Raw genomic sequence first — 20,968 nt, 5'->3', positions numbered from 1 at the left:
TTTTTTTTTTTTTTTTGGGGGGGTCTCTTTTTAGGAAAAATTTTAAGCAATCCCAAAAGCCGTGTATCTGTTACAGGCTTACCTCTCCCAATTGGAAATGGCAAGTTTCAGATGTTGAATACAAAATAGTTAAGATTTTGCAAACCTGCTCAGCGTAGCACAATTTTCTCCTACTGTGCGAACTCCATGGATCGTCCAGTCTAGCCCGATTTTCTAAATACTATGTATCATTTAAACATTTATCTGAGATTTTGGGTTTTTTTTAGTTTTTACTGTGACTTAAGAGGCCCATTCTTGGTTCCAAGGAACGGTTTCGGGGTGTTTACATATTTTAAATAGTGCACTTAACTTTTGGTTAGTTTTTAATTTTTGTTGCTATCCAACTTAATAAAAAAGAAAGGGTGTGCTTTCATTCATTAAAACTGCTGGAACAAAATCCATTGCATCTGATTCTTGTTTAGAATATTTAAAAGATCCAGAACCTGGCAAATTACTCCTTTGCAAATGAATTAATCAAAGCATACATTGTACTCTAGGCTGTATACAGATGGCTGAAATTTTATCTGTGGAGTAATGTGACCTGCTTTTGGTAAAGTATACCAAACACTTTAAAATCTAAAAGCAGAAATCACAAACATTCCTGAAATTTGAAATATCAAAACATCTGACAACCATGAGAGGGATAAAAATGTTATTTTAACAGTTTTGTTACTGTAATAATCAATGTAGGTCACCAGAAAGCAAGTCAAGTAAACATGTAATTTTTAGAAAGTCAGAATACGCTTAGAAAAATTATGGGCAGGTAAGCTTGCACTTGACACATTTTTCATAATTATTTTCCATTATCCTGTTACTAAAAGGAGAAAATTCTTGAAAGGGGTTAATTAATACTTTTGAGAAGTTTCGCAGTCTGAGGATCTGTGGACAAACCAATGATGGGAGTTTTGCTAATGCAGCCTAAAATTCATTCTTTTTTGTGGAAGAAGGAACTCTGTTAGTTCACAGAGCAACTTCAGTATGTAGAATTATGTGTTCTACATAAGGAAGAAGCCATGTTGCCAGATTTACAGATCTTGATTTAATTTGCTAGTAAGGACCAAATAATTTGTTTTAAAATACGAATTAAAAAAATTACTGAATCAGAAGTTAAAAATAAATTTTAAACAGTTCTTTGTAAGATATATATAACCAGATTAGTAGTAGGAACTAAAGATTAAGCAGTAATGTCTTTTTTTTAAATTGTTTTATATTAAGATTAAGAAAACTATTTTCTGGTGATTTCTGAAGCAGTAAGATTAGCTCAGTTTTAAGTTATCCGTTTGTTAAATAACAGTATTTTTCTGAGGCAAGAATATAGATTTTTCTTTTTCACACCTGTTTTGGTCAACCTGTATGAAAAATAACTATCTAAAAACAAAGTGAACTAGGAGTTGGGAGAAATGGTTTTAACTCCCAACTTTGCTATCTTTAGCTTTATGAACTTGAGCAAGCTTAGTTTCTTAATATGCAGAGGGGTTAGAGGTTCTCAGCCTTCTCTGGGGAGCTTTTTAAAAAGTATTGAAGTCAATTGCATTGGTCTGAGCTTGAAGATTTCTTAAAGCTCCTCAGGTAGGTCTGAAAGTGAAAAGTGAAAAGTGAAGTCGTGTCCAAGTCTTTGCGACACCATGGACTGTAGCCTACCAGGCTCCTCCGTCCATGGAATTTTCCAGGCAAGAGTGCTGGGGTGGGTTACCATTTCCTTCTCCAGGGGATCTTCCCGACCCAGGGATGGAACCCGGGTCTCCCACGTTGCAGGCAGACGAAGCCCTTAGGTAGGTCTGCTGCTGCGAAGTCGCTTCAGTCGTGTCCGACTCTGCGACCCCAGAGACGGCAGCCCACCAGGCTCCCCCGTCCCTGGGATTCTCCAGGCAAGAACACTGGAGTGGGTTGCCATTTCCTTCAGTGCATAAAAGTGAAAAGTGAAAGTGAAGCCGCTCAGTAGGTCTAGTATGTACCAAATTGAAAACCAGTCTAGGAGATCAATATTAATCTTAGCTAACCGTCAGAATCACTTTGAGGAATAAAGATTTTTGTCCTGCCCAGAGCAACTGAATCAAAATCTCTAGGGAAGGATTGTGGTAATCTGTAGTTTTTATAAGCTCCCTTGGTAGTACTTAAGAAATTTGTGGAAAAAAATGGACTGATCTATGGAATTCCCAAATATTCTGTTTCCATGTTATAGTTACTTTATACTGTAGTAAAAATTTCCGTGAATTAGGTGGAAAAGATATATGACTTCAGGAATTTGAAGCTTGGCATTTGTCTCAAGAATGTTCTTTTTCTGATATTTTGAAAGTTAAGGTATATTGTGTGAGTGCAGGAAAAAAGTTAAATCTGTGATTTTTATTTTCAATTGCTATAATTATGCAAATTAAAATAGTACTATGATAGTTTACATGAGATTCTACATGTAAGTGGAAATTCACAAAATGCACAATTTTCTTTTAAAAAATTGTTTTATATGGTGAACATTTTGCATAAAATTTGTTTGTGCAATGAGTTAACTTATTAAAAAATATCCATTTGTGCTTTCCTTTAAATAGTTTCATTCTTGGAGTGAAAACATTGTATTTTTATAAAGTGTTATGAATATAAAAATACCTATAAATAAACTTGTGGCTCTGTAGACGGTTAGTAGAGGACTTCTGCTTAGAATTAAATCATAAAGGTGGGGAAGGAGTTGGGCGGGACAAAGGGAGATAAAGTTCTTGTCTCTCCTTGCATTCAGGTCTTCCCTTTCATCCAGTTCTTTTAAGCACAACTCCAGGTGCCTATCTTTATATTTCAGCTGAATGTTGACCTAATAAAAACAACTCAGAAATAACTCATAAAGTCTTGATACTGTGAGTCCCTGCTGGACACATCTGTAGTAGAGAAAGAAAGACAAAATATACACCCAAGTAACTGTTACATAATTTTTGGAAATATGTTAAAGGTAAAAAGTTTTACAGGCCCTACACTGGGAAAAAAGATAATCTTAACGTGAGTCTCAGAGTCTTTAGTTGGTAGGAGGTACGAGTAGTACTTTCCTTTGTGCTCCTGCTGGGTTGTGTCTGTCTCTGCGACCCCACGAACTGTAGGCTGCCAGGCTCCTCTGTCCATGGGTCTCCAGGCAAGAAGACTGGGGTGGGTTGCCATTTCCTGCTCCAGGGGATGTTCCTGACTCAGGGATCCAGCTTGTGTCTTCGGCATTGCAGGCAGATTTCTTCACTGCTGAGCCACCAGGGATTCCCAGTACCTTTCTTTGGAAGGAGGGTATTCTTTGCCCATTAGGAACAACCTTCCCACCTTCCCATTCTCTCCCTGCTTTCCTTCCTTCCTCATGTAAACCCAGAATAGCAAAACTCCAGCTAGTCAGAACTGTACTAGTTTATATTAACTGTTCCTGTCCCTCCCTCACGTAGTGATTGAAACCTGACACCAGAGAGTGTGAAGGGATGAGGATGGAGATGGTTACACCTTTCTTTTGTAACTGAGTTTTCCTTTGATTCTCACATTAATCCCATGAGGTAATACAGTATTGCAATGCTCAGTGATTTGTCTGAGGTTCCACAGATAGAGCGCTGGTGAGAATTCAGGACTACAAACTCCTACCAACAACGTTAAACTCTTCATTAAGTTAAGCATGGGGAATTAATCCAATAAATTCTAGCCTTTAGTTCTTGAATTGTTTGGGATTGTAATGTGGTATATTTAAGACAACCCTGTATTCTGAATAAAACCTTGGTTCTGATACTAGTTTTTCCTCTAGCTTGGTTAATGCTCTTTTCTTTTTTCCATGATTATTTTTCTTGTTTGTGAAATAAGGTGGTTGAACTGAATTACTTCCAAACTCTCTTCTACTTTAAGAAGTCAGTAATTGTAATTTAAAAAAATTGCAGATGCCTTTTCTTACATTGGAATTCACTTTGATGCCCTACACATCATCTGGTTTGCAAATATGTTTACTGGAGTAAGTGTCTCCCCTCACTAGGCAATTAATTAATTTAAATATTCTTCCAGTTTTATTGAGTGTGATTGACATACAACACTATAAGCAGTACAGCATAATGATTTGATTGTACATGATGAAATTATTATGGCAGTAAGTTCAGTGACTATCCATCATATAAATACAGAATTAAAGAAATAGAAAACAATATTCTTTTCTTTCTGATGAGAACTCTTAGAGTTTACTCTTAACTTTCATATATAACATACAGCAGTGTTAATTACATTTGTCTTATTGTACATAACATCCCTGTGCATGTTCGTGGATGCTCAGTCATTCAGTCGTATCTGACTCTATGACCCCGTGGACTGTGACCTGTCAGGCCCCTCTGGGGTTTCCCAGGCAGAAATACTGTAGTGAGTTGCCATTTCCTACATAACAGCCTTAGTACTTTATTTATCTTATACCTGCCTTCATCCAATTCCTCCTCCCTCTTCTATGTATTTTTAATTGTGGTAAAAATACAACATAAAACTTACCATCTTAACCATTTTTAAGTGTACTGTTCAGTAGTGTTAAGTATATTCACATTGTGGTGCAGCCAGTCTCCAGAACTCTTCATCTTGCAAAACTGAAACGCTATTATTATTTTTGATTCCTGAATCTACTAATTTACTATCAAAACTGTCAAAGTGAGTTTTTCTTTAGCAAATGTAAAGCACTCAAGGTATACATCATGTTCAGGTTTGATGTTGGAAAGCACTTTGACTTTTATGAAGACGTTTTTCTTCTAGCCCCTCATGAATTGTTTAATTCACTTTTAAATTTTGTTCATTAAATTTTCATTGAAAAGACTTCTATGCCAAACATAGTGTTAAGCATTGGTGGGAAAAAAATCTGAATATAATATCACTGATCCTGCTCTCTAGGATCTTATGATCTAGTAGGAGGAACAGATTGATAAATATGTAGTTATTTTTAACACCAGAATGGAGGTAGAGACTGTGTGCAGTGGTGGCATAAATGGGGGTTCAGGGAGGTATGAAATAGCTGGGTCTGGAGGATGAGTAAAAGTTTGGCTAAGTGGAGGCAGAAATATAAGAGAAGCTTGAAGAAATGAAATGGCAAGATAGGGTCGGGTGTGATAAAAGTGTTAGTATGTGAAATGTGTACAACATACTTTGGGGAATGAGGAAAAGGATGCAACTAATCAGGAGTCAGATCAAGGATGTAAAGATGTCATCAAAGCTTTGTAAGCAGGAAAATGATCAGATGATAAATGATACCTGGGAGATAGAAGAAAGTATGGAAGGGGAGATCAGTAGAAAAAGTTAGGTAGCTTTCAGTCATTAAATACTAGGCATCCTGTATTTAATATGTATTATTCTGGACAGCAGCAGTAAAGAAAAAATTCTTTAGTGGAGCTTACATTTTCTTTGGAGACAGAGAAAGACACACATTAAAAACAAATGTTTTAGATAAGCAGAAAGGGAGGTGGTGCATCGTTTGCATTTAGGAAGGATATTTCTATTTTAAGTAGAGTATTTAGGGAAGCACTTAATGAAAAAGAAGCATTTGAGCAAAGCCCTCAAATGAAAGCAATCCAAGTGTAGTACATCTGGGGGAAGAACACTCCAAATAAAGGGAACAGAGATTGGAGCCAGAAATGAGCTTCATGTAATTAAGGAAAAATCAAGGGAGCAGTGTGGCTAGAGAAATTTTGAACAAGGGTTGTGCATGCGTGCTGAATTGGTCATGTCCAGCTCTTTGCAACCCCTTGGACTGTAGCCCACCAGGTCCTCTCTCCATGGGATTCTCCAGGCAAGAATACTGGAGTGAGTTGCCATGCCCTCCTCCAGGGGATCTTCCTGACCCAGGGATCGAACCTGGGTCTCCTGCCTTGCAGGCAGATTCTTTACCACTGAGCCACCAGGGAAGCTCTTGAGCATGGGTAATAAGGGACAAAGCGAGATGGGCCAAAAGGGCAGTTGTGTGGGGCCTTGTAAGCCATTGTAAGAAACTGAGACATCCCTCTAAGTTTGAGTACCACTAGAGGATTTGAGGAGCCTGGTGGGCTGCAGTCCATGGGGTCTCGAAGAGTCGGACATGACTGAGCGACTTCACTTTCACTTTTCACTTTGATACGTTGGAGAAGGAAATGGCAACCCACTCCACTGTTCTTGCCTGGAGAATCCCAGGGATGGGGGCGCCTGGTGGGCTGCCGTCTATGGGGTCACATAGAGTTGGACACCACTGAAGCGACTTAGCAGCAGCAGCAGCAGAGGATTTGAGCAGAGAGGGGCAGGGTAATAGTTGGTAAAAGAGTGGTTAAAAAAAAAAAAAAGGTGCTGCAGTGACGCCAGGGAGGTGAAAATGGTTGGATTTTGGTATGGTTTGGAGGTAGAACCAATAGGATTTGCTGATGGTTGGATGTGTAGCAGGAAAGAAGATAGAAGGCAAAGCTACTGTGAAAATGTGGAAATTCAGGAATTGGGCAATGAAGATCTGATCAAAATAAATGGCAATGAGAAAGCAGACAAAAGGCAACATTCATGAGATTATTGCTTAGAATTGACAGAACTGGAGATAAATTCCATTAGGCTTGACTCTTGTTCTCCACCCTGCATAGTCCTATCACTCATACTTGGCACATGAGGTGTGCTTTCCTCATTTGGGAAGCTGCCTGGCCACTTAAGAGGTTTGAGTTTGCAACCTCTTGTTATACAGTGAAATGTTCACCAGAAAAGACTGGCAGTCTAACTAACACAAAATTTAAGAGGTGGGTGCCTTTGAATTTGCCAGGTCAGTCCTTCAGTCTGGGGCTGCCAGAGTATTCTTTTGTGCATAGATGGCCCTGGAGGTGTATGACACTGTGGCCCAGCTTTAGGTTTTCAGATTCAGAAATTGATCAGTCTCAGAGCAGATTAGACATGGGGATGTTAATTCATGCTCAAAAGTATTAACAGTGGCTAGCATTTATTTGGTGCTTACTGTGTGACAGATTTTGTTCTGTGTGCTTTTCATGAATTTAATCTTCACAACAACCTTGGGGAGTAGTCCCTCTTTTTACAAATGAGGAAACAGATAACAAGAGATTGGTAAATATCCAAAATAAGCAGAGTAAATCACTGGGACCTCAATCTGATTCCAGAGCCTGCACTTTTTGTGGTTGAGTAGACGTCTTCATCACAAGAAAATATGTATATATATAAAAGAACACCAGTTAGCTATTAGATAAAAGGAGTCCCAAGTTAATCATTAAAATTATAAAACTACTTAAAAATAACAATCTGTTTATGAAAGTGTAACAAAAATAAAAAGCCTAGATTTAGGACTGACGATACTCAATATTATACATATATTGCTGTTCGTAATGAACATTCATTTGGACCGTATAGACAGAACAGATACTAGTGTCTTCATTTTATGATTTAGGAAACAGATTTAGAGGATACAGAACTTGGCCATGGTGACTGAGCAGCTGCGTGAGAAGCACAGCCTGTGTCTCATAGCTTTCAGTTCATTACTCTTTGTGTTGCCTTCATTTTCTTATAAAGATAGGAAATCTGATATCAGATGCTGGGTTGGGTTTGGGACAACTAAAAGGGTTTTTGTTTTGAAGTATTACTTGATCATGGATAATTTTCATCTGGGTTCATTATAAATTTATCTTACATGACAGGGTTTTTCTGTGTTTTAAAAATGAAATAAAGAATACTGTTTTTTCACATTATGTTTAAAGAGATTATGAAATGAGTTAAATGAACTAACTTAAATCTACACATTTTTAACTATAGAAAACACAAGTTTCAAACTGTTATGGAAATTCATTGAAGATTCGGGAATTAATTGAAGGTTCGTAAGAGGTCAGAAGAACCAACACCTCTTTGGATACTGGCAGCTGACAGTAAAATGTTAGATTGCTGGTGCTGTGTCTGGGGTTAAGTTCTTTATAACCTCTGTGGCCTATAAAGGAGGTTGTGTGTTGATTTCTGTACTCTGGGAGTACTTGGGAGTCGGTTTTAAAATTGTTTTGTGCAAGCAAATGAAAAAGAAGTAAAATAATGCATGTAAGTTAGAAACACCTACATATTTGACAGTATAAATGCACATACACACATTTTTTTTTTCTGTTGCTAAATGTCCAAGTGTGAAAACCAGTATTTGACTAAAGCTAGGGCTGAAGCCATAGATTAAACTTTTGGAATATGTGGATAAATCTTAAATATTGTCCCTCAAATTATTATAATTTGTTATTAGAAATTTTGGTGATCTCTCTTTTAAAATAGGACATGAGAGTACAGTAACAATCATTTTCAGCACTGCCTGTTGTTAGGTTGCTCCTGTGACTGCTATTGTAATGCACACGATAGTGAATAGAGGATCATTTTCAACTGAGATTAGTGGAATACAATAGTTGAGGGATTTTTTTTTCCCTCAAATATTTTTTTATATATATATATATATATATATATATATATATTTAACCATCTGAGGCAAACATGATTGATTATGCTGAATATAACTGGAGTTTTTTCTCCTCATGAAATTCAGTTCAGTTCAGTTCAGTTGCTCAGTCATGTCCGACTCTTTGTGACCCCACAAATCATAGCATGTCAGGCCTCCGTGTCCGTCACCAACTCCCGGAGTTCACTCAAATTCATGTCCATCGAGTTGGTGATGCCATCCAGCCATCTCATCCTCTGTCATCCCCTTCTCCTCCTGCCTTCAATTTTTCCCAGCATCAGGGTCTTTTCAAATGAGTCACTTCTTCACATCAGGTGGCCAAAGTATTGGAGTTTCAGATTCAGCATCAGTCCTTCCAAAGAATATTCAGGACTGATTTTCTTTAGGATGGACTGGTTGGATCTCCTTGCAATCCAAGGGACTCTCGAGTCTTTTCCAACATCACAGTTAAAAAACATCAATTCTTTGGCATTCAGCTTTCTTTTTCCAACTCTCACATCCATACATGACTACTGGAAAAACCATAGCTTTGACTAGATGGACCTTTGTTGGCAAAGTAATGCCTTTGCTTTTTAATAAGCTGTCTAGGTTGGTCATAACTTTTCTTCCAAGGAGCAAGCGTCTTTTAATTTCATGGCTGCAGTCACCATCTGCAGTAATTTTGGAGCCCCAAGAGGTAAAGTCTGTCATTATTACCATTGTTTTCCCATCTGTTTGCCACAAAGTGATGGGACCAGATGCCATGATCTTAGTTTTCTGAATGTTGAGCTTTAAGCCAACTTTTTTTTTTTACTCTCCTCTTTCACTTTCATCAAGAGGCTCTTTAGTTCTTCTTTGCTTTCTGCTGTCAGGATGGTCTCATCTGTATATTTGAGGTTACTGATATTTCTCCCAGCCATCTTGATTCCAGCTTGTACTTCATCCAGCCCAGCGTTTCTCATGATGTACTCTGTATGTAAGTTAAATAAGCAGGGTGACAATATACAGCCTTGATATACTCCTTTCCCAATTTGGAACCAGTCTGTTCCATGTACAGTTCTAACTGTTGCTTCTTGACCTGCCTGCAGATTTCTCAGAAAGTGGGTCAGGTGGTCCAGTATTCCTATCTCTTTAAGAATTTCCCACAGTTTGTTGTGATCCACACAGTCAAAGGCTTTGGTGTAGTCAATAAAGCAGAACTAGATGTTTTTTTGGAACTCTAGCTTTTTCGATGATCCAGCGGATGTTGGCAGTTTGATCTCTGGTTCCTTTGCCTTGTTTAAATCCAGCTTGAACATTTGGAAGTTCACAGTTCATGTACTGTTGAAGCCTGGCTTGGAGAATTTTGAGCATTACTTTGCTCGCATATGAGATGCAATTGTGTGGTAGTTTGAACATTCTTTGGCATTGCCTTTCTTTGGGATTGGAATGAAAACTGACCTTTTCCAGTCCTGTGGCCACTGCTGAATTTTCCGAATTTGCTGGCATATTGAGTGCAGCACTTTCACAGCATTATCTTTTGGATTTGAAAAAGCTCAGCTGGAATTCCATCACCTCCACTAGCTTTGTTCGTTGTGATGCTTCCTAAGGCCCACTTGATTTCACATTCCAGGATATCTGGCTCTAGCTGAGTGATCACACCATCGTGATTATCTGGGTCATGAAGATCTTTTTTTGTATAATTCTTGTGTGCATTCTTGCTACCTCTTCTTAATATCTTCTTCTGTTAGGTCTGTACAATTTATGTTCTTTATTGTGCCCATCTTTCCATGAAAATTTTCCTTGGTATCTGATTTTCTTGGAGAGATCTCTAGTCTTTCCCATTCTATTGTTTTCTTCTATTTCTTTGCATTGATCACTGAGGAAGGGTTTCCTCTTTGAGCACTGGAAAAGGTCTATACAGTCAGCAAAAACAAGACTGGGAGTGGACTGTGGCTCAGATTATGAACTCCTTATTGCCAAATTCAGACTTAAATTGAAGAAAGTAGGGAAAACCACTACACCATTCAGGTATGACCTAAATCAAATCCCTTATGACTATACAGTGGAAGTGACAAATAGATTCAAGGGATTAGATCTGATAGACAGAGTGCCTGAAGAACTATGGATGGAGGTTCGTGACTGTACAGGAGGCGGTGATCAAGACCATGCCCAAGAAAAAGAAATGCAAAAAGGAAAAATGGCTGTCTGAGGAGGTCTTACAAACAGCTATGAAAAGAAGAGAAGCTAAAAGCAAAGGAAAAAAGAAAGATATACCCATCTGAATGCAGAGTCCCAAAGAATAGCAGGGAGAGATAGAAACAATACTTCAGGCAAAGCCTAATTTTGTGTCTAAGTAAAGTCTGATCTCACCACACTCACCAAATCTCAGAGCCCTGGTACCTCATGCTATAGTTAATCTGGTTATCAGTCAGTTTGGGATATTGGACAATTACATACCAGTTGCCCGTTTTGGATATTGTTGGGTCATAGGCAATTTTGCCTAGCTTGTCTTACAGATTCATCCAAAAAGATTTCTTCATTTTTTTTGTTTCGACATAATGCTGAGAAAATTGTTTTCTGGCTTTCAGACTCTTAAGGGTATTTTATTTGCTGAGATTTGTTTCTATTGAATCTCTAGCTTTTCCGATCTACATCAGAGAAAGGATAAAATGAAAGGGAATGAAAGTAAGTGAATTTTAGCTTAGTGAAGTAGCCAAGATAGGAAATGAAATATAAAAAGAAATTTTAGGGAGAGGCCTAGTGCTTAGGATTCTCGGCTTTCTAGGTTAGGAACCCAGGCCCGTGGCCTGGGTTTAATCCCTGGTTGGGGAACTGAGTTACTGGAAGTTGCTATGCAGGGCCAAACAAAAAAGGGGAATTTAAAAAGTGCAGTCTCAAAAAGAAATATGGCAAGCTAATTCAGTTTTAATGATGTAATAGTCTCTGCTCATGGCATAAAGGATGTTTGAGGAATGGTGTGTTTTTCTCTCAGTATGTTAGATGTACAAGTTTAAGGATGGGTTAAAAATTTTAATTTCATAAGTTAATACACGGCAGTACCTCTTCTGGCGGGCATTGGATGTGAGCAGGGAATTAAGGATTAACAAATATTTTATAGGAAACCAAATTTGTGAATTTTTTTGAAGAAACCTTTTTTTTTTTTTGACAAAACTCTTAAAAAAAATATGGCATGCCTTCCTATCTTACTTGATAGACTGTTACTGATTTAACCTTTTTTTGACTGCTTAGCATGAACATGTATTGTCATTATCTCTTCGAATACTAGGTATTCTACTCCATCTTGTATCTTGTTGAATTCAGGAGACTTTGGAAATATGGCAGCTTTCACACAGACTGTTGTTGCTACCTGTTGCTTAATGATAGGATAAGTATTATAGAAATACCCTCAGGAACAGACTTCAAACTTGGTCTATCTTAGATTCCTTTCCCGTTTTACTTGTTTTGGATAGTGTTTCATTGTTATTCTCTGAAGGAAAATAAACGAAATTTCCCCTTAGAATCCATGCTCCAGGGATTTATAACCCTTCCCAATTTGTGTGGAAGTACCTGTAGTCTTGTTGTAGCCATGCGTTCCGGGAACAAACTCACTCAGAAGGACAATGCAGATACCAGCGAGCCCAAGGCAGAATCTCCTCTTAGCCAAGGACCCTGACCAAGTGTACTTGCCCAAATCCACCTCCCCAGATTCCCTGAAATTAGTCTGAACAAAGGAAGAGAAAGATACAAAGTCAACCTGTGATTCATATGCCTTAAACCTGGGTAGTTAACAGTGGACCATTATCAATAGGTTTGTGGTCCTTCCCCAATAAACAGAATGTATGACTCTATTTGGTCACACAGATAATTAGGGTATTCTTTTAGGTGATGGAGAGCCCTGGGGCTCTTCCTTGCAGGGGCCTGGTTTTCCAGTTGGTTTGTCGTTTCCATAGATACTGGGCATATAGTGCAAAGTCCGCAGATCGGCCCAAGATGGAGTCGTGCTTTCAACATAGAGCCTGTTCTGTTTCCTCCTTCAGTCTAGAATACCCATTTTATTCACATGCCTGTATTTCACGTAGATCACAGAAGAAATGGAACTTTTGTTGAGGGCTCTCTAGTAGGTACAATGCTAAGTCATTCAGTTCAGTTCAGTCGCTCAGTCGTGTCCGACTCTTTGCGACCCCGTGAATCGCAGCACACCAGGCCTCCCTGTCCATCACCATCTCCCGGAGTCTACTCAAACTCATGTCCATCGAGTTGGTGATGCCATCCAGCCATCTCATCCTCTGTCGTCCCCTTCTCCTCCTGCCCCCAACGGCTCCCAACATCAGGGTCTTTTCCAATGAGTCAACTCTTTGCATGAGGTGGCCAAGGTATTGGAGTTTCAGCTTCAGCATCAGTCCTTCCAATGAACACCCAGGACTGATCTCCTTTAGGATGGACTGGTTGGACCTCCTGGCAGTCCAAGGGACTCTCAAGAGTCTTCTCCAAAACTATAGTTCAAAAGCATCAATTCTTTGGCCCTCAGCTTTCTTCACAGCCCAGCTCTCACCTCCATACATGACCACTGGAAAAACTATAGCCTTGACTAGACGGACCTTTGTTGGCAAAGTAATGTCTCTGCTTTTCAATATGGTATCTAGGTTGGTCATAACTTTCCTTCCAAGGAGTAAGTGTCTTTTAATTTCATGGCTGAAGTCACCATCTGTAGTGATTTTGGAGCCCCCCAAAATAAAGTCTGACACTGTTTCCATTGTCTCCCCATCTATCTGCCATGAAGTGATGGGACAGGATGCCATGATCTTCGTTTTCTGAATGTTGAGCTGTAAGCCAACTTTTTCACTCTTCTCTTTCACTTTCATCAAGAGGCTTTTTTTAGTTCCTCTTCACTTTCTGCCATAAGGGTGGTGTCATCTGCATATCTGAGGTTATTGATATTTCTCCCGGCAATCTTGATTCCACCTTGTGCTTCTTCCAGCCCAGCGTTTCTCATGATGTACTCTGCATATAAGTTAAATAAGCAGGGTGACAATATGCAGGCTTGACATACTCCTTTTCCTATTTGAAATCAGTCTGTTGTTCCATGTCCAGTTCTAACTGTTGCTTCCCGACCTGCAGGCAGGTCAGGTGGTCTGGTATTCCAATCTCTTTCAGAATTTCCCACAGTTTATTGTGATCCACACAGTCAAAGGCTTTGGCATAGTCAATAAAGGAGAAATAGATGTTTTTCTGGAACTCCCTTGCCTTTTTGATGATCCAACGGATGTTGGCAACTTGATCTCTGGTTCTTCTGCCTTTTCTAAAACTAGCTTGAACATCTGGAAGTTCACGGTTCACGTACTACTGAAGTCTGGTTTGGAGAATTTTGAGCATTACTTTGCTCGCGTATGAGATGAGTGCAATTGTGTGGTAGTTTGAGCATTCTTTGGCATTGCCTTTCTTTGGGGTTGGAATGAAAACTGACCTTTTCCAGTCCTGTGGCCCCTGCTGAGTTTTCCGAATTTGCTGACATATTGAGTGCAGCACTTCCACAGCATCATCTTTCAGGATTTGAAATAGCTCAACTGGAATTCCATCACCTCCACTAACTAACGTTATCTCAGTTAATCCTTTACTCTGGTGGTAAATTGATTAATCCCTTTTTGTAGATGATGTTCAGTCACTCAGTGGTGTCTGATTCTTTGTGACCCCATGGATTGCAGCATGCTAGGCTTCCTTGTCCTTCACTGTCTCTCGAAGTTTGCTCAAACTCAGGTCCTTTGAGTCAGTGATGAGGAAATGAACATTAGGGGTTGAGATAATTTGTTCAAATTCATATACCTAGTGTATAACTGAGAAGCAGAACTTGAACCCACATCCTTCTGGCTCTAGAGCTTTTCTTCTACACTACTATGATTTTTTTGTTTGTTTGTTTAAGTATTTGGTTGTAAAATGCCACAAATTTAAAGCATTAAATTGTCCTTTTAAGAAGTCCGTTGTTGGTTATTTTTCTTATTTAACACTCCTAATTTAATTTCCAGGTTCAGGTGATCTCACTTTGCCAGAGTACTGGGTCCTCGTTAAATAAGAAAGGTTTTTGTTTGTTTGATTTTGGTTTGGATCAAAGCCAACTTCCTTAAGTATTTCATGTTCATTTCTGGATGTTGGTGCTGGGCCCCTTCTTGTTTTAATTGAATGGGGAACTTGGTAATAACATAGCAATTTTCATTTTTTCCAATATTCCTCTCTTTTCTTGCCCTTTTCTGAGTTTGATGTAGAGGATTTCACTTAGTAGGTTGTTACCTGAACAACTTGCTGAGGACCCTGAAATGAAATAGGGAGACCATTTTCCAGTGCTCATGATTTGATCAAGTCTTTTTACCTCTTTTAAAAAATCTTTTCAATAAATTTCCTTTTTTACTGTTACCTTTAGAGCACTTAAAAACATAGTATTCAAGAAAAAGAAAACCCTATAGCGTCTCATAACTCCAAGCTCTGTTCTGTCACTCCAACTGGTATAGCATGGTGGTTCTGTTTTCTGACAAACGTTACAGTAACGCCTATGGAATTGAAGTAACTCATGTTTACTGGTTTTTAAGTTAATTTTTATTGGAATATAGCACATTTACTTTTACATGTCAGAAATGCACCTTCTCAATAGTTTCTCTGTATCATATCTTAAAACATCACCTAAATCAAGAAGTTTCTTTTTCCTAAAATTTAGTATGAAAATTTTCAAACATATAAATATGTTGAAAGAATTTTACAGTAAACACCTTCATATGCTATGCACCGTTTGTAGCTATTAGAGCAACAAAGTTAAGAAAGATATTAACTGGGATATTATCTGGGGATCAGATGGCTTAGACTGGATTCTAGCTCTGTCATCTGTTGGGCTGGCCAAAAAGCTCCTTTGGTTTCTTTTTTTTAAATTTATTTTTTATTTTACTTTACAATTCTGTATTGGTTTTGCCATACATTGACTTGAATCCACCACGGGTGTACATGCGTTCCCAAACATGAACCCCCCCCTCCCACTTCCCTCCCCACAACATCTCTCTGGGTCATCCCCGCGTACCAGCCCCAAGCGTGCCATATCCTACATCGGACATAGACTGGCAATTCGATTCTTACATGGTATTATACATGTTTCAATGCCATTCTCCCAAATCATCTCACCCTCTCCGTCTCCCACTGAGTCCAAAAGCCCACTATACACATCTGTGTCTTTTTTGCTGTCCTGCATACAGGGTCATCCTTGCCATCTTTCTAAATTCCATATATATGTGTTAGTATACTGTATTGGTGTTTTTCTTTCTGGCTTACTTCACTCTGTATAATCGGCTCCAGTTTGATCCATCTCATCAGAACTGATTCAAATGTATTCTTTTTTAATGGCTGAGTAATACTCCATTGTGTATATGTACCACAGCTTTCTTATCCATTCATCTGCTGATGGACATCTAGGTTGTTTCCATGTCCTGGCTATTATAAACAGTGCTGCGATGAACATTGGGGTACATGTGTCTCTTTCAGTTCTGGTTTCCTCAGTGTGTATGCCCAGCAGTGGGATTGCTGGGTCATAACAGCAATTATATGCCAATAAAATGGACAACCTGGAAGAAATGGACAAATCCTTTGGTTTTTAAGTAAAATAAAAGACACATTTTTCATTTTCACCAAGAACTTTATTGTACAACATATTCACCGCTTTGTTCCACTGTGCTGTGCAGTGCTTAGTCACTCAGTCATGTCCAACTCTTTGCAACCCTGTGGACCATAGCCCACCAGACTCTTCTGTCCATGCAATTTTCCAGGTAATACTGAAGTGGGTTGTCACTTGCACCTCCAGAGAATCTTCCCAACCCAGGGATCAAACCTACGTCTCTTGCATCTTGTGGGTTGGCAGGCATATTCTTTTCCACTGTGCCACTTGGGAGTCCTTGTCATTTTCCAGGCGACTTCATAATTCCATCTTCCCAAAAGTTTTTAATTGCTTGAGCAAAGAACTGTTCCAGGTGCCTTTTATAGTCAGGGTATTGAAATTTTTTCCATTAAGAGAATTTTGTAAAGACAAAAATAAATGGAAATTGGAAGGTACAATGTCTGGTAAATGTGGCTGATGAATCAGAACTTCCCAGCCAAGCTGTAACAGTTTTTGCCTGGTCATCAAAGAAACATGGTCTTGCGGTATCCTGATGAAAGATTATGCATTTTCTGTTGACTAATTCTGGATACGTCATGCCGAATGCTGCTTTCAGTTAGTCAAATTGGAAGCAGTACTGTTTGGAATGAATCATTTCGTTTTCTGGAAGGAGCTCATAAGAGAGGGCTCCCAGTCCTACCATATATACACCATCTTCATCTTTGAATGAAGGCTGGCCTTTGATGTGGTGGGTAGTAGTTTATTTTGCTTGCCCCATGATCTCTTCTGTTCCATATTGTTGTACAGTATCCTCTTGTCATTGCCCATCACAATATGTTTTAAAAATGGAATGTTTTCATTATGTTTAAGTACAGAATCACAAGTAGAAGTACAGTCAAAAAGGTGTTTTTTGCTTAACTTATGTGAAACTCAAATATCAAAGTGATTATAGCATAACTTAGCTGATAAAAATGATTTTCAGTACTTGATTTGGATATTTTCAGTATGTAAATTTATCTTCTGTGTGGTATAACATTGATTGTTCTCAGTTAATATCTTGATTTGATCACCATCAACTTCAACTGGTCTATTTGACCATGAAACATTGTCCAGCAAGAAATCTCTAGCATGAAACTTAGTAAACCACTTTTGGACATGTTTGCTCAATCACAGCACCTTCTCCATCCACTACACAAATCTTTTTTTGTGTGTTCACTTGCATTTTTACTTTTCTTAAAATAATGAAGCATAGTATGGCAAAAATGCTGCTTTTTTCTTCCATATTAAAATGGCTACACAAAAATTCACCAGTGTTGATTTTTTTTTTTTTATGCATGCTGATATGTCACCTGTCACAATGCAGTCTAAGGGAATTGTTTCTAATGAAGTTAATGACAACTCAGCATTATTAGAGCCATCATACCGAAAAAACCAAGCAAAACTTTTGGCCAACTTAATACTAACAGAGTTAGTTAACCTCTTTGTCTCCCTTCTTCACCAGTTATATGGGGATAATGATAGTTATATTTGAACCTTGAACAAACCTGGTTTGAACTGTGTGGGTACATTTTTACTTTTTTTTTTCAATAATAAAGACTATGTACTATGCAAACCTAGGTTGGTTGAATCTGCAGTTATGAACCTTGAGGTTTCAAGGAACCTCTGATATCGAGGGCCAACTCTAAATTATGTGCAGAGGGTCACATCACACATTGTTAAGGGTCAACTTTATTTCATAGAGTTAACATGAAGGTGAAGTGAACTGATCCAGCATGCCTGGCAGCCTAGTAAGTGCTCAGTAATTATTAACTATCATATTATATATGATATAAAATTTTTATTTTTTCCTACAAATTTGGATTGAGATGTTACTTTACTTCAGAACTAATACTAGTTTGTTATGAACACAGCTGGAATTGAAGATAGGCAAATAGTGAAATAATTAGGTGCTAGAAAGTGTAGACTAAAAATTGCTGAGAGATATTTTTATTTGTTAGAGTCATGTATCCATAATACTCTGATAGCCCCAAGCTTTTTAAAGGTTCTGGTTCCAAGCAATATTTTGGCCGTTATGGGGAAACAAAGTTAACTTATTACAGCTAAAATGGAATCATTTACATTTTCTATTTGTTCATATCTAGATTTGAATGATTGCAGGACTAAGACAAACTCGTACTGTAGTAATGCTTCTTTAAAAGGTAGCCTTTTAAAGAAGGCTTTATTTGTATTTTCTATTGTTTTTGTTCTCTATTTTGATTTCTGTCTTCATATTTATTTCAATCTTCTTCTTATTTTCAGTTTTCCCCTTTTTTAGTTCTTTAGTTGAATGTAGAGTCTATTTGTTTATATATATATATTTTTTAAATTTATTATTATTATTATTATTTTACTTTACAATATTTTATTGGTTTTGCCACACATCAACATGAATCCGCCACGGGTGTACATGTGTTCCCAATCCTGAACCCCCCTCCCACCTCCGGGTCATCCATCCCTCCGGGTCATCCATTTGTTTTTAATCTTTATTATTTCTCGAAAACATATTTAAATAAAAGCATAAGTCTCCCTATGCTGCTGGTGTTGCTGCTAAGTTGCTTCAGTCGTGTCCGACTCTGTGTGACTCCGTAGACGGCAGCCCACCAGGCTCCGCCGCCCCTGGGATTCTCCAGGCAAGAACGCTGGAGTGGGTTGCCATTGTCTTCTCCGAAGTCTCCCTCTAAGGACTCCTTTTCTTTGTTCAGGTTTTTTAATTTAATGACTTGGTAGTATGCTCTGTAAAATGGCAGTATGCACAGTATAAATTTATACTGGGAAGTTCACTGGTAAGTTACATTGCTTGAATTTAGATGTTTCTTTATTATGTTACTGATATATTAATTACTGCATTGGATAATTATGTCTTCTTTGAATACTTTAAGGCTTAACTGATTGGGATTATGTGCTGCTGTGATAGAGAAAATTAGCATATTATTTATTCATATCCTTTACTATATTTAAGGGAAATCTTGATCCTGTTCAAAGGAATGGGCTCAGCAATAATGAGATGACATTTTAAAGGTATAATTCATGGGAATGTTTGTAATATTCACAGAGGATTGCCCGAAGGATAATCTATTCATTTCTCTATATGAGTAGTTTTCAGCGATTTTTTTTTTTTTTTTTGCCTCAAGACTGTTGGAGAATAAACATTCCCATTAGTAATAGTATGCTCGACTGGAGTGCATCGAGTGTCAGAATTCTCATGTATGTTCCGTTCTTTCGGACTCGTGCTGGATTGTCACAGTGGCATCCTGCTTTCCCTGCACCTGTTTTGTCTCTCCTCTAGACCTGTTTTTCACTCTCAATTAAATGTATATTTCAGAATAGAAATCTAGTTGTGAAGTTGCTCAGTCGCGTCCGACTCTTTGCGACCCCATGGACTGTAGGCTTCTCTGTCCATGGGATTTTCCCGGCAAGTGTACTGGAGTGGGTTGCTATTTCCTTCTCCAGAAATCTAGTTACACCGCCTCTTTTCCTAGAAAGACTTCCAAGTGAGTTTTCATTTCTCTAGGGTAAACTCCAAGCGTGGTCAAAGCGCTGCATGACCCAGTGCTACTCCATCACTCCACGTGATGAGCCAGCTTCTGCCCTTCCTCTATGACCCAGGGACACTGGCCTTGTCTCCTTTCCTATCTCAGTTCTACAGGGAAATGTTGTTTATCCTGTTTTCTTTGTCTGCCAGAGACCCTCCCCTACCCCTTATCTCCTAGGCTGACTCTTCCTCTCAATTCATTCATGGCTCCCTTCAGTTCAGTTCAGTTCAGTCGCTCAGTCGTGTCCGACTCTTTGCGACCCCGTGAATCGCAGCACGCCAGGCCTCCCTGTCCATCACCAACTCCTGGAGTTCACTCAGACTCAAGTCCATCGAGTCCGTGATGCCATCCAGGCATCTCATCCTCGGTCGTCCCCTTCTCCTCCTGCCCCCAATCCCTCCCAGCATCAGAGTCTTTTCCAATCTGTCAACTCTTCGCGTGAGGTGGCCAAAGTACTGGAGCTTCAGCTTTAGCATCATTCCTTCCAAAGAAATCCCAGAGTTGATCTCCTTCAGAATGGACTGGTTGGATCTCCTTGCAGTCCAAGGGACTCTCAACAGTCTTCTCCAACACCACAGTTCAAAAGCATCAATTCTTCAGCGCTCAGCTTTCTTCACAGTCCAACTCTCACATCCATACATGACCACAGGAAAAACCATAGCCTTGACTAGACGGACCTTAGTTGGCAAGTAATGTCTCTGCTTTTGAATGTGCTATCTAGGTTGGTCATAACTTTTCTTCCAAGGAGTAAGCGTCTTTTAATTTCATGGCTGCAGTCATCATCTGCAGTGATTTTGGAGCCCCCCAAAATAAAGTCTGACACTGTTTCCACTGTTTCTCCATCTATTTGCCATGAAGTGATGGGACCGGATGCCATGATCTTTGTTTTCTGAATGTTGAGCGTTAAGCCAACTTTTTCACTCTCCTCTTACTGGTAGCACTTTTATCTCCTTCATGTTAATGTTAATATATGGTTATTATATTTATTTGTATGATTCTTTGATTGTTGTCTGGACTACCCCATCACCAGATTGAAAACTTCATGAGAGAAGAAAAGCGTATCTTTTTTGTTTACCATTGTATCCCCAATTAGCAGTGAATAAATATGTTGAATGAATGAATGGTGCTTTTTTTTTTTTTTTGCTAGGAGGACAAAAGATTCTTATATAGTTTTTGAGAATTGTTGCTCTAGATGTTGTGGTTGTCATCCCTGGCTTAAATCAGAACGTCAGATGGTTGTGTGCTTGAACACTTGGACGCTATTACTTTATTTCCTCATATAATTGCTTTTCCTGAGTTGAACTTCCGCAGTATGACCTTGGTTCAAATTGGGGTATACTGTGAATGATAAACTGTTGTATTGGTTGTATGGAC

The 20,968-nt window shown here is 38.7% G+C and overlaps 1 protein-coding gene across 1 annotated transcript in view; it reads left to right on the top strand.

The window, feature by feature from the left end:
- The window catches only part of ZC3H6 (zinc finger CCCH-type containing 6), a 77,063-nt gene that overhangs the window by 1,055 nt on the left and 55,040 nt on the right, over positions 1-20,968 (top strand). The window lies entirely within an intron of this gene.

The sequence above is a fragment of the Oryx dammah genome, unplaced genomic scaffold (genome assembly GCF_014754425.2).
Source record: "Oryx dammah isolate SB20612 unplaced genomic scaffold, SCBI_Odam_1.1 HiC_scaffold_25, whole genome shotgun sequence".
Classification (NCBI taxonomy): Eukaryota; Metazoa; Chordata; class Mammalia; order Artiodactyla; family Bovidae; genus Oryx; species Oryx dammah.
This window is presented reverse-complemented; position numbering and strand designations above follow the sequence as displayed.